Source organism: Neopelma chrysocephalum, unplaced genomic scaffold (genome assembly GCF_003984885.1).
Source record: "Neopelma chrysocephalum unplaced genomic scaffold, ASM398488v2 Primary Assembly neopelma1_26, whole genome shotgun sequence".
NCBI lineage: Eukaryota > Metazoa > Chordata > Aves > Passeriformes > Pipridae > Neopelma > Neopelma chrysocephalum.
Genome location: NW_020897695.1, coordinates 10,823,952 through 10,839,140, shown reverse-complemented (window position 1 = coordinate 10,839,140; position 15,189 = coordinate 10,823,952).

The window sequence follows — 15,189 nt, the reverse complement described above, 5'->3', positions numbered from 1 at the left end:
ATATGAGAGGCAGTTCTGGAGGTCAGACAGGGGCAGTAAACTTTCTTACCACTCTGACACTGTCTGATCCAGTTTTTCAGATTTCCAGATCCTTTTCACTCTCCCTCTCTTAAGTTTTACTAATTTATTCCTTAGCTGCTGTTCCAGATTCTGCTTTTCCCCCTGAAACAGGTGATTCACCTCCTCTCCATGGATGGACTCAGAAGGTCACTGACAGCAAACATCATTAATTTGACAAGTTTCTTTTGTGTAGCTGGAAAAAAATGGAAGACTACTTCTCTACGGAGTGTCTGATGGAAGCAAGGAATGTTCTTAACTTGTGAACTGGGTTCTTTGAAGAGACAACACATGAAATAATGACTTGTTTAAGAAGAGTCTCAGAATTCACTGGAAAAAACTCTACCTGCTTTTCGTTAAGAGTGCGCATTACCTGGATAATTTAGTGTAGCAGGTAGACATTGCCCCAAGTGTAACATGCTCAAAAGAGGAAGTGAACTGAAGAACAGTGTGACATTTCTTTGCAGACCTTATTACTTCTGCTCTCTGTTAAGCTGAACAAAGTTTTTTATTTGCTTGTGTAGAGGAGCTGATAACTGTCCTTTTATCTTGTATGAATTCAGGAATAAGGTATATTTTCTCAATCCACTTGTATTGCAGATTAGCAAGGAAATGGGGGCTAAGTCAAACTTGTTCTACTGCTGTATCCATTTGCTGTGTAGTTCTAAACAGGTATCTACACCAAGGTATCACCTCTTTGGCTGTATTGGTTGGTTAATGGTTTTGCCCACTGACAAAATAGTTTGATGAAAGAAACTCATCAGGTTTCATTTTCAGGTATTGTAATCCACTGATGCCGAAACACAGAACTCTTGAATGGTGGGTATAGTATTAAAAAAGAATTTGCAATATAATCTTATCTCTACAATGTTAAAATAATTTCTAGTGATCATTAAAAGGTCATAAACCAGGGTAAGCAATGAAACAAACAAAACAACAACAACAACAAAAAAAAGAACACCCCAAACAAACCAAACCAAGCAAACTAAGCAAATTTACTACCTCAAATGCTTTCTCATTGCTGGGAATATCATTAAAAGCAAAAATGCCAGCAAAAATGTCTAATTTGCTGTACTTCAAGACTGCAGTGTTTAATACAATATTTTTGGTGGTATCTGGCTGAAATATGCAGCTCTTTCTTCTGTTAGAACCTTACATCATTTACTGGAAATAGTTTCTGGCAATGGCCTCAGTGCATTGCCAATATTATGTCCACTTGAGGATCTCTGATAATTCAGATTTTTATGACTTCTGAGATATTTATTCCTGCTGCAGGACTCTAGAAGCAGACCAGCCTGTGGACAGCCAGAGCATAGGAGACAACAATGACTAGCTCCTGCAAGGAAGTTAGTGTCTCTGATTTTGGTGACATTGACTATTACAGTTATTTCTCTCATTATTTCAAATATTTGAGGTGTAATTTGTGAGTGAAAGTCCAGGGCAAACACCATGTCAGTTGGAGGCACAAGGCATTTTTCTCAGGTGTTTAGTACCATCCACAGACCCACAATATACTGCACTAAGGAAAAAGTTGCTGCATGCTTCAGGAACACAGTGAGGTTTTCTCTGCTGTTGCCTAGGTTTACTTGTAGTCCTGAACCTCTAAAATCAGAGCTGGCTTATTTGAGCTCAGGAGCACCTTCAGATCAGGGTAAGGAAAAGACAACCATGCTGCACTGCTGTGCTGTATACAGATGTAAAGGGGGAAGTCTGCAGCACTTCATTTCTGAGAGTTCAGGGAAGGACAATTTTCTGGAGACACCACAGCTGCTTAAACAGCAACATTACTCACTTCACAGAGCTGTCCTTATCAGCTTATAACATTTGTCCTGTTCATAGCAGAGAAGCTTTCAAGGTGTACACATCATTTGCTTGCCCAAATTCAAACCAGTGTTTTCAGAGGCTACGGTTACAGCATCCTGCAAGAAAGAACTGGGTTAGCATTAATGACTGGCTAATTTGGCAGGAAAGGCAGGACAGTCAGAAGCAGAGAATAAGGCAGCTAATGAAGGACAGGGAAAGCAAGAATTGTAAAAGAAAATGGAAAAAGCTCATCCAGTTTATGCTTTTGGTGGAAGCAGGATCATTATACCTATACTATCCCTGAGAGACTTTTGTATAGTATGTTCTTATGAGTCACCAGAAAAGGAAAGTCTGCAGCCTCCCCTGATGATGACACTTGCCACTTCCCTTTCACATCTGATTTTCGTCTTCTTTCCTGCAAATAATGCAAATTTTTTTTTCTTTAAGACACCACCAAGAAGACTGTTACCATGCCTGCTGCTATACCTGGCTATCGCCTTTATCTTTAGGCTCAGTGAACTCAAATTATTCATCCCTTTTTTATGGCACTTACTGCAAAATGCCAGTCACTGCCACTCACTGCATTCTGTCTACATTTTCCATGGTATGTGGCACCTACCAAACACCTGCCACTGTGTTCCAAGTGTACAAAGCACTTTCTTGTGTCTTATCTGCAGCAGTCTGGTCAGTGCATGGCAGGGTGAGATCTGGGGCTTTCATCACATTGTACTGTTGAGATTTACTTCCTGACTACTGAAGCAACCAAATCCTTCTATTGCTGCTGCTATTCATCTTCATTTATACAATTCCTCTCTGTTAAGAGTAGGGACCTGTGTTCAACTTCTTTAAATTTTCTTGATTTATCAGAAAAACTAAATTATGTTGCAGCCTTCAGAATAGGGAACGGAGACTCATGTGATGATGACAGAGAACTGCAAAAGGCCAAGAGGAAAACAGAATCAGAGGGTGGAAGAAAACAAATCATTAATTTGTGTTTCTCTAAGCAGCCTGGAAGAAAAAGATGACAGAAGGAGACAAAGTGTGTATTTAAAAGATGTCCTCATTAACAGAGGTAAAGCAAGGATAGCAGTTATGTTAAAATTTACAGTAGTAAGACAAAAAGCTTGCAGAGAGGTCATGAAATGGGAAACACCAGCTAGCTCTTCGCAGAAATGTTTAATAAATTAACAAATGGTGAGATAACAGACAAGGAACATAATAATTTTTCACCCAACATGACCTCTGCCATTGAACTCTGCCTTTCACAGACTAGCTGAAGCGGAGCTGTCAGGAGCTGGTGAAACCCAGAAAGCAGTTCAGGCAAAAGCAGGATTTAGCTAGTGGGAGATAGCATGTTTAGCTTCGATTATAACATGTTACAATGTCAACAAATCTACTTTAAATTGTCATAAGTGAGACTCAGTTTTCCAACAAGCTAACCAAAAAAAAAGAAAAGAAAATGGTGTTGTTCAATAATATTTATCAAAACTCTTGCATCTTATAGAATACTAGTCTATCAATAACACGGATTTTTCACTTACTAACTCACTATGTTCCCTCTAACAAGGAAGGCTTTTGGCTTAAGTGAGAGTGCTGGTTTACCCAGTAATTCAGGACCTGTCTTTTAATTTCTCAGAGCAGCAACATTGGTTCAGTCCCTGTTCTCCTTCCCAAGCCTAGAGAAACAGCAGATACAACTCAGCAAATTTCATCAATATTTCATCAAAAGCATCTTAGAACCCTTGGTGCTTCACCCACAGTTCAAAACACATCTACACATCTCAAGCAGCTGGTTAAACCAATCCCAAACCCTGCACTGCAAAACTGTCTTAGGAATTTTGCACAAAGATACCAGACATTGTGACAGCAAAATTAACCATCCTTAACTAACTAAAAGCAGACAATGGCTTATTAAGGAAAGCAGCCTTGTTAGGTTATCTTTGGCATAGGAGTCCCACCACATGAGCAAAGGTGTGAGCCAGAAAATTCTTGTGGTTCAGGTAAAGTATACAGTGATCCATGTACAAGGTATCTAGATTGCCTTTTAGGAAATCTGGAGATGGCCCAGTGGTTGAATCATTGTATAGAGAGGTATCACAGACAAAACAACAGGAAACATTGTGGAGTCAAAAATTGAGCTTTTAAAAAGGAGCTAAAGGGCCAGTACTATTATTTTCCAAAATAGTTTTCCAAAATCATGTACACTTCTAGAAAGACATGATGTCTGGATGGTGAAATGGTGTAAGGAGGAAGAACCAAGATCCAGTGAGTACAGGGGAATCTTTTGTATCTCCTTCAAGAAAGATGGTCTTCACTTAAACTAAAATGATACATTGACAACAGTGAAAATTAGACAAGTTTTGGCAGAATATTTAAAGGAAAGACAAGGGGAATGGAGAATGAATGTGAAAGAGCATGATATTTAAAGTGACATTTCCTCTGTAAATAGAAGCTTTGTATCCTCATATTAAGCCTGGACCAGAACTTGGCAAAACTCAAAAGAGAGGCTGAGGAGTCAGAATCCCATCAAAAAAAGGCATAGATTTTCTGACCAGAAAGACAATTCCATCTGTGATGTGTTAAAGGAAATTACAGAGGCTGCAAAGGTGGAAAGCCCAACAATGAAAGACTCCATTTAACAGCTATGATGATGATGATGACATCTTACTGCTGTGTGACATTTAAACAAGGATAATATTTTTAGGCAACACATTCATGCTAGCATAGTGAAGACTAATATGAGGTAAAAGAAACCTTTCAAAAATCATGTTACAGTAAAATGGAAAACAGAGAAAAATAAACTTTGGAAACTATAGGAAAAATACAATATAGCAAGGCAAAATATATTCTTGGGAAAAACGTCTGCAAGACATAAAAACAAATAATAAACCCTTTTCCAAATATATCAGGAATGAGAACCTCTACAATGTGGGGCCAATGGTTGATGAAGGCGTAAAAGATCATTTGAAACAAAATAAGACCATGGGAGATAATGAAACGGGTACTTTGCCTCTGGGTTCACCATGGAGGAGTTAAAGGAGGTTCCTATGCTAGAATCCTGTCCCTTTTCTGCACATGTACATGATGTGCCACAGGATCTCTCTGCCTGAAACATCTGCCAGGTTGGTAGGAGAGGTTTCAATCAGTAACTTGCCAAGAGCAGAAAATTCTCATCTAAAAGATGATATGTTCTAAAGGTCATCAGAAATGAAACAGCTGAACTGCTAACTAGGGTTTGGAGTCTCTTGCTTAAAACTTTTCTAGTATTAGAGGGATTGAAATGGGCAGAATTCACATCAGGTCTTACAGAAAAATTTCAGGGAGTTTATAGACCAGCTTAATGTATGCAGTTGGCAAATTAGTATAAATTATAAAAAGGAGCAGATTTGGTAAAGACATCAATAAATATGCTTTATCAAGTAAGAATCAACATGTTAAGTCTTTTATCATAAACCTATCTTTGAAAGAATACCTAGCCACAATACAGGTCTGGTTGTTTGTCTTGCATTTCCAGAAAGATTTTGACAAGTTCCCCAATGAAAGCCTTCCAAAAATAATTAATGTAATCACCTGATATAAAATCTTCTAAGAGATTAATATTGTTAAATTTGGTCATTAAATTAAACACAATTTAATGCCAACTAAAACTCAGTAAGAGATATCAGGAATAGATCTGTTTTCCCAGTGGAGGAAAGCTATCAGTAGGTACAGATGTGGATTTGTACTTTGACCTATGTTGTTCGTAAAGTTTATCAGTGACTTAGAAAAGAGAAGGGAACAGTGATGTGCCCAAAGTGGCTGAAGACAGTAAGCTACTTGGGGGAGTAGGGATGAAAAATGACTGCAAAAATTTTACAGAGGGATTTCATGGTAATGGATGACTGAATCATCCCATGTCCAATAAAATTATTTGCAGGTAAAAGTGGTGTACATGGTAAACACAGCCCAGACTTAACTTTGTGTTTCTAATGAGCAGTCCCAAATGAGTCCTGAATAGCTTAGTCCTATTTATGGGGAAAAAAAATGTTTGAGTTAGACAGTCCTATAAAAACATGAACTTAGTGCTCAGTATTGATCCACAAGTTAAAATGCATGTTAGACATTAGCAAGGAAACAGTCAGATAAAACACCAACAAACAAATCCATGGTGCCCTCTTACTGTGATTAATGAGTGCAGTCCTTCTCCTTAATAATGAAAATATATATAATGCAACTGTGGGAGGCACGGAGAAGTCTATCGTGGATAAAGAATGGTTTCCTTACAAAGAGCAGGTAACTAGACTAGGAGTCAGCATGTGGAAAACAGAAGCCTGAAGAAAGAGATAACAGATCTGTAAATAAGCAGTGACAGGAAAAACTGAATAGGCAATAACTGCTTGCTCATGCTTGTAATGTGAGAACTATAGAGTATCAAAGATGAGCTAAACATGTACAAAAGAACGTACTGTACCACAAAGCATGTAATTAAGTGATGAAACTCATTGTTTTGGGCTGTTGCAAACACCAAGGGTTTGCCTGTATTCAAAAAATACTTACATAAATTCAGAGCAAAAAAGAATCCATTAAGGGCTATTAACCACAAAACTACTATATATAAAAATAGCATGTTGAAAATTAAAGCTGTGATTTTACAATAACTAGCATAAATTTTCTGACAGACATGACCTGCAAAAAAGAATAAAATTTTATTTATGTGCATAGGTTTCTGTAAAATGGGAAAGAAAATTTTATTTTTATCCAAAAAACTTCCTGGATGAAATTCAGTTTCCAACAAAAAAGCAGTGTTTGTTGTTAACAAGACTGTTATGAACTGTCTGACTATTCTGAGATTTTAAAAATCCAGCCAGTATCACAAATTCCCTTGCCTTCCAACTTTAAACACTCATGGGGGGGGGTATATCCTGGCCATAGAAAAAGCAAAGACATAGCTAGTAATTTCCTCAGGTAATTTATTTCTTGACAGAATGAGACCAGCTGCCATAAGTCAACCAGGTGCCATTGATTCTGGAAGAGAGGGAAACCATTAGCACTACAAGTAAAGTAAAGCTGGCAACAGCTCTGAGAGTAGAAGCAAAAGTTCTATTCTTATCTTCCTTCTCCAAAAAGGTAGGGGGAAAGTAAAGTGCTAAAAGTCACTGGGTTTCATCCCTCAGTGTGATGAGTTTGTGCTGTACCGGTTGGAATCTCCAAGAGACTCTTTGTTCTTGCTGACACCACTTTGGCATTTATACTCTAGAATGCAGGGTAAGGGTAATGACTGAAATGAAGCCTGTTTTCTCACCTTATGATTTCCATTGCTCATATTTTTCTCCGAAGAGTCACTTTCAAAGGAGATAATTATGCATAAACCCAGCATCTACATATATCTGTAAAAAATGGGTTTTGAAGGAGTCTCCTTTCTAGGAGACTAGAAGAAACTGAAATGGAATATAATTACAATATATTACATTGGTATTACCTAGAAATTATGTGATGAGAGATATCAAGTATAATCTCTTGGGAAGAGACTGTATCACAAGAGACTTTGCTAGCATAATTAAGAAGAAAGAAGTTAATATTCTTAGGTACACAAGAAAGAAAGGGACTGCCAAAGAAAATGGTCTTTCAAGATACTATGGAAAGCAAGGACAAGAAGAGCAGGTCTAAAAATCACAGGGGAGACAAAGATCTGAGAATTATACAAGCAAGCTGAGTTACAGACATAACTTCTCTCTCAGAGCTCAAATCAAGGATGGTTGTCGTTACTGTTGCAGGTGATAATAAGGAGAATATTACATCTTTGAAGGCAACTGTGTCAGATGGGCTAAACTGCAAATGAAATCAACTTCATCCACGTACACACTGTGTGAAAAGGCGGCACTGCAAGAAGAAAACACATTTTGTTATTTACCTCATTAAAATACTGACCACTGAATCTGAAATGAATTCATAAATATACAAATCAACATGAATTACAGTACCTTGTAGAACTTAGCATGTTCAGGAATGGTGATGGCAAGGAAAAAAATCACGTTCTATTGTTTCCAGAATGTCAAACTTTTTCATTAAAAAGTAGGACCTTGGGCTTCCCACTGATCTCCTCAAATGAGATTTACCCTGGCAATTCAGTGTAAATATCACATTTGCCAATGAGATGCAGTTTAGAGGGTTCACTTCTGACACAGTTTACATGATCTCAGTGGAATCTGTGCTTGTACCAAAGAAGGCAGAATGCTCAGGAAAAGGTTGGAAATGAAAGTTGAGCCCTAACCATCTGGTCTTCTGCCAGCAGCAACCACCAGAATGCAGTTTAGTCTTCTCTGCTTCACTCCCCTGAGTATATCCTAACCAGATTAGACACACCCAATTTTATTACTAATTCTCGCAATTTTGGGGTACATGGTCAAAGACATCTATTTTAAAATCCTTCCTTTTGATATCTTGCTTGTGCATGGTTTTAAAAGAATGATTTTTGAACAAAAATTGCAAGAGCGCCTTAGCATCTGAATAAAATCAAGCAAAAAAGAATAGCAGAAGTGAAAACAGAAATAAGATAATAAAATCAGGAAATTCTCCTGGATGCAAAGCAAACTTTTAAAAGAATCTATTTCTAATGCCAGCTGAGTTAAATATGCAGGGCAGAATGAAAAGGGAATTGCCAAGGGAGACACTTTACTTTTAAAATTCATAAATCCTCATCTTACAACAAAAATGTAACGTGTAAATGTATAGCTTTGTATTAACTAGCAAAATCCAAAATTTTAATCTAAGACTGAAGCAGGAAAGGGCCATTACATCTCAAGCTGTAAAAAGACTGAGTGAAAGAAAAAGCCCCTGGCATTCAATGACTCTTTTCCATCATACACAGGTTCAGTTCACTCCTCATACTGAAAAGTAACGTTTCAGAAGTCCACGCATATCTGTGTATCAGACTACAAGACAAGCTATGCTGGAACACCTATTGGTTTTTCTGTTTTGTTTGGAGAAAATGAGCATTTTGTGCTGTATTGTGCTTTGTGAATGTGACTCAAAAGAGAAAAAAATAAAAAATAATAGAGTGAGCTAAAGTGAGTCAGCCAATACAAACCATCCACAGGAAATCATACAGTCACAAGAAGTGCTGTGGTTACCTTCACAGCAAGGACAAAGGACTCAGGATCCAAAACCACAAATTTAGTCACGTATGACATAAATTACGAATTAAATTTCTGGGCCACCTTTTATTGGACAATTTAGTCAGAGGAGATTAGCTGGAAATCCGCTTCTCGCTTTAACCCAGGATTCATTTTCAGTTTTAAAATAAGACACGCTGTAAAATTCTTCAGAATCTGATGACCTGGGTTAGTTTTAAAAAGAAAGTTTCTCATATGTACAATAAAAATTTGGCCATTTTGAGAAGGAAAAGTGAATTGTACCAATCCTGGTTTCCTACACTTCTTTCTAGCCTCCTTTCCAATGAAAATAAGGTTAATATTGTTACAGTGTCTGTCTGTTTATCTTGTCACAGTAGAATTGTGAACACATTGGCCAATTTCAGCTAAATGTGACAGACAGGTAGAGGTCTCAAAATTGTGAAGTTCCTGCAGATTTTATGAAGATAACCAGCAGTACAGAGGTTAGAGACAAATTTAATGCTTTACTGAGAGGAAAAGCAGGGTGTGAACTCAGCTGCAACCTGAGCTGTCACACAGACATGTAGCATATACCCAGCTATGGCAATGGATGATTATATGCATTTATTTGATTTTAGAGTTTCCTTACATTTTACAGTGCAATCATCACCAAGACAGTCCAAGTAGTTCAGTGCCAGACATGTTAAGACACATGAACCAAGAATCAATGGCAAGCTTCACCAAGATAGGAGAATCAGGATTTTTACATTGCAGTTCTCTCTGATCTGAAATCAATTGTCCTATGGATGATTTTTGTGCAGAATATTTTAATAAAGAGTTATACATGCTATAGAAGAGCCATTGGGATAAGTGGAAATCCTCCAGTGTAGCTTAATAACAACAAAAAGTAAAACACAAAGTAAGACACAAAACTCATGGCACCTTGCAAATCAGTTAATGCCAGTAGAGAGCCCAGATGAACTGAGCACTGTGGTAGAATGCAGCTTCTCAATAGTGTCATCTGTGCATTACAGAGGCTACATATTATCAACAAACATTAAGTATTTTTTCAGGTTTCTGAAAGCAATGCAGGAATTTTGATTCTCTGAGGCAAGAGGGGCAGGTATTGTGATTTCAAAACAAAGTATCTTTCAAGTGATTTTGGTCTCTGTAGCTCCTGGAAACACTGGAAGAGAAATGGACATCTCTCTGGAATGCAGAGTACTTCCAGAGTAAAATCATGAACTGCTTCTGTCTGTCTTCAGGTTAGTATGTGCCTTTTAAGGGGAGCACAATCCTTTTCTCCTTCCCAGGTGTCTTACAAGCAAAACAAATAAAAGCAACTTATGAAGACAGAAATTTATTTCTTCATTTATTTCTCCCCATCATCTGCATCCTCTTTATATATAAGATGGCAAGTATTTAACTGAGGAAATCTCTTCCCAGTTCCCATGCTTGATAGAGCCACAAACTGAGTGCTTCTGTAGGACCCCGTGATGGAAATAAAACATCTCTGATCACTGTGGAGCATTGTTAAGTGTCTAGTAACAAAACACAACCCACTTTATCCTCTTAAGGATGAGGGAAAAAAGGAAAAATGAAAACATTAGAGATATGGAAAGCAGAGAATCCATGTACTCCACCTACATTTAATCTGATATACTCTAACTCTTTCCTGGAAGGACCTGAAATCCCTGCTTTCTAGACTCCCACTGACCGTGTGCCTCTCTGCATTCATCATCCTTTTTCATAGCAGAACTGATAAATATGACTTCTCATCTACCATCATCAGAGCCATCATCAGATCATGATTTCAGCAAACATTGCTAATGCATTCTTAAGGGATGATGAACAGCAGAAAATTGCAAGGAAAAGCCATTTCATCTTCTTATGGTACTGACAATTTTCTTCTTACAACATTTTATCTGTGGTTGGAATTCACACCTTGGGAAAGGCATGAAAGCTAGGAATAATTCAGAAAATAATGTTATGAAGCACGTCTTAACATTTGATTACAAAAACCCAAACCCCATTCTCAGGAAACTCAGTTCAAGAAGAAGAGAAGAGTGATTTGCTTGACTTTTCCCACAACAAGAGCTGTTCCTTTTAGCTAAGCACATATTGACTATTCTGATACCTGTTATGCAGTTCAGTTTTTATTCACCTAAATCTTGGAAACAGCATGAAGCTGAGGGAAACCAAAACACAACCCTGTGCTTTAAAAGGCTAGCTGGGAAGAGACTGCAGGTGAGTGGAAAAGCATCATGCTTTTTGTCTCCCTTAGAGAGGATTCACTCAGAAAACGGATGGAGGTTTATATGAATTATTCACTTGCAAATAGAGAAGGAGAAAAGTAATAAAAAGAACAGCTTGAAGCAGGGGCAAGAAAAAAAGTTGATTGTTACAACTCCATAATACTGCTATTATTAGCCATGATCCACAGTAATGTGCATGTGAACTGCTGCTAGAGAAAATTCAGAACAAGGTGACTGCAAATAAGAGATGGTGTTTCTAAACATAAGAAAACAGAAACAAGAAGTCTCAACCAGCTGCTCTAGCTATTTTCCTCCAAGGGCAGGAGGAAAGGCTTCCAAAACCTTTGGTTTTGCTCGTTATTATCACCACTTTTTCTAATACAAGAATCCAGATTCTTCTCCACTTTCATGCTAGACCTGCCCTAACAAGTAGCTATAAGCTGACAATGTGCCTGCCTACATAACAGAGATCCTTCTATACTGTAGTAATGCAAAATAGGAAAATGTTAGGAACTTTTTGCACTATTCTCAGTTATACTTTGGGGAAGTAACCTTGAAGACAATGGCTTGGAGGTGTCATGTTTCATAAGGCCTTCATTTGTCTTTTGCTGACCTGAACTCTGGCCTTGCAGTGTCCCCTCCTGGGCAGCTCCCTAATGAATCTTGCATTGAAAGTGAGCCCTTTCTGCTTCAATTCAGTTTTAGAATAAACCAATGCCTTTAGCAGGAGGAATCACAAAACTGGCTGCCATCATTCACTGATTTCCTCAGTTTTGACTTTTTTGACTCTTTTCTCATTATATTTAGGCCTTCATTTAATAAGGGGGGAAAAAAGGAGCATTTTAATATTAAAATATTGGAAATTTTCAGAAGGACACAATGAGTAGTTTTGGGTGACTGTAAGGGTATGTTTAAAACACAAAAATAATACAAGGGCTATAATTAGTTATGTACAACAACTTTAGACCTTTTTCAAGTTATAGTCCAGTTCCACACTTTATCTTTAGAAATCCAGCAGAATTTAACTAATCAGACAAACAGTTTGTTGAAAATATCCAATAAGGAGAGTGCTCTGAAAGCAAATCTTATTCACCATTAACACCTGATTAACACAGGTCTTTGGCTCTGAATATGGAATCTCTTATACTTTTACTTGAGGTCTTCTGGTGTGTAGCTGTCCTCACCTGTTCAGAAGACAGTAATAAAATTCATTAGTTTTGTGAGATTTAGAAGATTTTGGCAAAATTTTGCTTTTTATCCAAGAATATTTGCAAAATAAGTAACTTCATTATTTTATACACTTATAACAAACACTATATATAGAGAGATGAGTGGTGGTCTGATTCTGCACCCATCAATAAGCAAAACTTGAAAGAAAAAATGAAGGACCTAAATAAACTTCACTTTTGATGAATGTGAGGATTATGTTTACACCTTATTTGTTTATTTCCTCAGTAAGGTGTTCTGACTTTTCAGCTAAAAGACACTAACAGTCTATGAATAACATAATGTTCAGTGTCTTTTTATGTGATCTATATCCACAATTTAACACACACTGTAGAGGATACAGGCAATCATTAGACTGTTCTCATTTTCATTTGTCAGACAGATTTTATATTTTTACAGTAGCAAAAGAAGTTAGGTGTTAAGACTTCCAAAGCCGAGGGAAGAGGCAGAAGCACTTAGATCTGACTGAGGGTCAGCTGGAGTTGATCTTTAATGAGAGCGGGTCTCTTGTCTTTATTTCACCTGATATAGAGCATTTCACCCCACTGTCATTTTTGTCCACTAATTCCCAGCAGTGTAGCAGAATTTCCATATACGTATTATAAAATGAATTCTTAACTCAGTCTCCATTCGCATTCTCCATTGACCTGTATTTAAACAACCCTGATGATGTCTGAATTTCCTCTCTAGATATATGATGAATATACAGTACTTGATAATAAAGTCACTCAAGAAACTGCACTGAGGATTTTCTATCCTATTAGAAGGCAGAGGTCTGGGTGATGTCAGAGTCTAAAGGCAATGGAAAAGCCTGCCTTCCTTCCTTCCTTCCTTCCTTCCTTCCTTCCTTCCTTCTTTTCTTCCTGCCTGTCTTCTCCAATATCTGGCAGGACAACTCTCAGGAGTTACTCCAACAACTCTTTTTTTCTGAACAAACAAAGGCAGGACTTTTTAGTTCACTATGATATATACAGGGAGTGTAATGACCAGAATATCACCTGTCTGGACCAAAACCACTGGGAAGATTTCAAGTCACTTGGTAACAGCTTTTTTGATCCAGCTTTTTGATACCAGCTTTCACCCTTTCTTATGAACTTTGTCTCCAGACAACTATTATTTATCCTTATGGAAAGATCTGAAACAGCAAAACTAGTTCTTATGTTCCCCATCTGTTTCTGCCCTCTCACACCACTTGTTCTGCTCTAACAGATGCAATTTGAATGAATCACTCACATTTTTACAAGAGAAAGAAAGTAAACCTCCTATCTGCCTAGGACATGACACAGAGGAAGCAGCAGCAGTGATCACTGGCACTTTGTGGTGATTTTGCAAGGTGAATGAAGTTTAAAACTGTGCTGGATGCCAAAGTAAATCTTAATCAAACTACATAAGCTTTTATAGCAGCATTTTAAAACAATTTTTTTTTTTAATTCATTGGTTTTAGAAACAAGTCACACCTTTCTGGATGAAGACAATGAGTGCTTTAAGAAATAAGTAAAATCTAGTAAATGTGGAAGAAGTGACAGGTCAGATCCTGCTGGACTTGCTCGTGAGGAGGTCTGAGGCATATGAACAAGAACAGAGATATTCAGCAAGCTTCAGTTTCTCATCTGTTAACCTCTAAGCTGAGCATGACACTTGAGGAAAAGGAAGGAGTTTCCATTTCAAATAACTCATCTGCAGTAGAAACCACCAGAATGGCACTAAATAATTCAGTCTTAATGAGAATCATAGAATATTCTGAGTTGGAAGGGACTCACAAGGATCATTGAGTCCAGCTCTTAAGTGAATGGCCCATACACGGATCAAACCCATGACCTTGGTGTTATTAACACCGTGCTCTAACCAACTGAGCTAATCTCAGTTCCCCTTTGGGGTTTTCCACGTAAGTTCCACTGTACCTAATGTAGTCTCTTTATACACTGTGCATGATGAAGAAGTCTTTCTACCAGATAACATTATTTAATTATGCAAGTCAGAATGAAAACTCAATAGGCTAAAATAAACTTGGACGTTGCTTCATGAGTTTCAACTGCATGTTAGAGAAACACAACTCCATCGATTTTAAAGCAAGAGTTTTTCTTTATAAGGCAGGGAAGAAAGGAAGAAATAAATCCTTTAAATCCATAAAATCCTTCCTATGTAGCAGTATTATTATAATTTCTGCAAGGTCACATATTATTTTTGGTGAACATTAACAGAATCCAAAACAGTAACTCCATTTTCTTAATGTAAAAATCTTCTGTGTCCTTCTCACAAATACTTTTTTCATATATCCTTTCTCTCACTCCTAATCAGATAGAAAATTAATTTACTCTGAACACAAAATTTATAGTTATTGTACATTCCTTTTTACATGATTTCATGGAAATACACCCCCACTCTACAACACATTCTTTAATGTCAAGTATATGTAATTAAATTTGGTCTTTCTGTCTAAAACGAAATTATGTGATTTTCTAGGACACTTACAATACACAAATCACGTTTCCCTGTAGGGCCACTTGGCAGTATTAAATGAACCACTACAGTTATCAACTCCTTTCTGTCATTTTTTATTTACAGCAAGTGACAAGAGTATAACATCCTCTCAGAAACTAGATGGCAGAATAGTAAAAATTAATCCATGCTTTAGTGAACTTAGAGCATGTAGCAATTTCCTTTAGAATCTAAGTCTACCTATAGTAATTCTACAAAATACCCTATTAAGAGCAATGTAACTACTAATTAGTTTGAGCTTTATCACTTATAAGAAA